The following is a 3,156-nucleotide window of genomic DNA, read 5'->3' as shown; positions in this document are numbered from 1 at the left end:
AGGAGGCGCTACTTCACAGTCAGGGCGGCTAGGGTCTGGAACCAACTTCCAAGAGAAGTGGTGCAGGCTCCTACCCTGGGGGTGTTTAAGAGGAGGATGGATGAACACCCTCCAGGGGTCGTTTGACCCCAGTACTCTTTCCTGCCATGGCAGGGGGTCAGACTTAATGATCTGCTCAGGTCCCTTCCGACCCTACTAACTATGAAACTGTAAGTGCAAGTGTGGGGGCAGGGAAACAAGGTTCTTTGGGTAAATATGATATCTTTTATTAGACCAACTCAAATAGTTAGAAAACAATTCTTCTTTGCAAGCATTCGGGCACAAAACCCCTTTGTCAGGCTGAGGAAGCATCTGCAGTTGGTTTGTGCTCTTTCTGGATGGAATAAATGTGTAGGGGCAGAGTATGCTTATGGGTGGGGTGCCCCTGGTAGCACCTGGGATGCAGTGCTGGCATACCATTGAGTCTGCATCCATTTTCTACTCCTGTGACGCCAACACAACTAGCAAAGAGGGAGCCAGGATTATGGACATCAGCAAGAGAACTGCATGTAAAATCTGAGGAATTATGGGGAAGCTCATGTCACTTGTGCAAACCCTTTAAAGCCAAGTCCAGCCCATGGGGTGATTGTATTCATCCTGTGAAGCCCAGATATCGGTGGCTACTCAGCAGCTTCTGCAGAACTGGGGTGATTTACTCAGTTGCTTACATACACGGCCATGGCGGCTGAGTCAGAACCCATGGCCCATCATGAAATGAGCAGTATTATTTAAGCCTGCTGCTCCTAAAGGTTGCCAAGTCCTCCTTTAAAGGCAACATACTTACAAAAGTGTAACCAAAGGCCCACTTTCTCCTGTAAGCCCTACAGAAAATAGCAGTGAGGATGCCCAAAATGGAAGGACCAAATTCAGCTGTCAAATCCCCGATTAAGCCCTTGTGTATATTTTAACACTACTGCTATACATAAAGCAGTACATCACTGCAAATGTGGATGCAATTATGCTGGTGTAAAGCAGAGGTTCCAAACTTTTTTCTTATTGTGTACCCCCTTCCAGATTTTCCAGCTGTCTGTGTACCTCTACCAGCATATGGTTTATACTTTAACTCCTTAGATGCCAATTATTAGTATAAGGAAAATTAAACCTGCCATTACACAATTTCTCCTGCATACCCCCAGAGACATCTTCCATAGCATTCCTCCAGGGGTACATGTACCACAGTTTGGGAACCCCTTGTTTAAAGGATGTTTATAACCCATAAGAAGTAGAATATGTTTAGTAGTATAAGGCTTATTCATACTAGTATAACTAAGGCTTGTACTGGTATACACATAATTGAAAACAAATCATATCCTTTAAACAGAGCAAATATAGGATCTAGGCCCAGCCTGAGTTGTCAGAATTAAAAATAATAATAATAATAACTTTTTACTTTTAAACTGAGTACAGTTGATATGAAAATCATTGCAACTCATGGAAAAAGAAAGCCCGTTTGGAATTTTTATAGTGTTGTTTTTCCGAGCAGATATACACTTTAAAGGATTTTACATTCAACAAGGAAAACAGAAATATTGGGTATTACAAATCAGCAACGTGGAGGATTTATTTACTTTTTGCTTTTCTATCCTGCCTTAGCCAAGTGGCTCAGAGCAGCTTACAATAAGCAGACAAACAGCCCACAGAAGGGATTTGCCAAACAAAACCCCAAAGCTTGAGAGCTCCAGCTCCTCTCCACTGCCCCTCAAGAATAAATTTATCTGAATATTTACTAAATGCTGAGAAATGTGCTTTGTTTTCATCCTTAAAGTTGCATCAAATGTTCAGTTTGTGAATTTGCTTCCCTTTTTTAGGGGAAAAATAGAAAAGAAGTTAAGAAGATTATTGTGAGATAGTCAATAAGCTTTGCCAGCAAATTTTGTCAGTTCACTGATACGGAGCTATTTGGCTTGATTCCCTCTGAACCCAGTTTTCTCAAACAAAGCCCTGAAAATATTATTTTCTGCTTAAACTGTGCCAACGCCTCGTAGCTGTTTAATCTGCTTATTAAGATGCAGCTACAGTTTAGATCAGTTCAAAAGCTAAAATGCCTCCAAACAACCACATGCTATAAGCCACTCTAACTTTGACTTGATCTGAAAAATAAAAACCTGTCAACTGGTGAAATATAAATATTCATATCTCTAAGTATAAAGACCTGATTTTCTTCCCAATAGGAATGAATGATAAACCGCAAGAGGCAAGGAAAAGAAAGCCTTGTCTGAAGGAAATTGGTAAAGTGGTTTCTGATTTATTAACACATTCTGAAAACCTACCTTAAATGACATCTTCCTGAGAATGCCTTTATAAAAACGATAAAAGAGGAAAAATCTAATGCACATACAGCAAATTTGTCTTGACTTTTAAGTCTCAATGAGGTCTACAAAATTAGGACAAGCTTTCGCTTCCTGGCTTCTGATAATTTATCTTAGTGCAAAATTTCAGATGGTATGAGGTATATTTTTTTTGCTTTTTGCATTTGCGTATTGAGAGAATCATTAAACCAGCTTTGATCAGATTTCACATGTGCATGCTTGCATGTATTTATATATGCAAATTCATTTTTGGGATGAGATCAAGCCTGCAAACAATTCAGGCCCCGAGGAACTTGTTTTTCATCTACGAACAACTGAGAAAAGCATCTAGAATGGAAGCAGAAAATCTGCCTTAACTAATGTATAGACCTCAATCTCTGGCCTGCAGGCCAAATCTGGCCCACAGAGCTATATCATCCAGCCCAGGGGCCTCCCCAAAGGTCTGGAAAATTGGCTTTTGGGGAGCAGGGTTGTTACCCTGCTGCCAAATTTTTGGACCTCTGAGGAGCCCCATGGGCCAGATAACGTGGCCTTGTGTACTAGATCACATTGGTGCATGGCTGGCCAGTGTGCAGGGTCCAGCTGTGTCCGGCTGGGCCCAGGGCAAGGGGCAGGGCTGGCATACAGCTGGATTCAGCACATGGGGTCGAGCAGACACATCCCACCCACAGACCCACTCCATGTGCTGACCTCACTCGGGATCCAGCCCACAGATTGAGCCCCATGCCACTCATCCGAGCTGTGGCCTGTGGTACCACTAGTACAGACTACTTATTCAGAGGCATAGCATGTGTGTGTGTGTGTGTGT

The 3,156-nt window shown here is 42.3% G+C and overlaps 1 protein-coding gene across 1 annotated transcript in view; it reads right to left on the bottom strand.

Moving 5' to 3' along the window:
* The window catches only part of ADGRF5 (adhesion G protein-coupled receptor F5), a 153,609-nt gene that overhangs the window by 149,434 nt on the left and 1,019 nt on the right, over window positions 1–3,156 (bottom strand). The window lies entirely within an intron of this gene.

Source organism: Crocodylus porosus, unplaced genomic scaffold (assembly GCF_001723895.1).
Source record: "Crocodylus porosus isolate Cpor-Errol unplaced genomic scaffold, CroPor_comp1, whole genome shotgun sequence".
Lineage (NCBI taxonomy): Eukaryota > Metazoa > Chordata > Crocodylia > Crocodylidae > Crocodylus > Crocodylus porosus.
The sequence above is the reverse complement of the archived record's forward strand: the minus strand, read 5'-3'. Positions and strand labels throughout refer to the sequence as shown.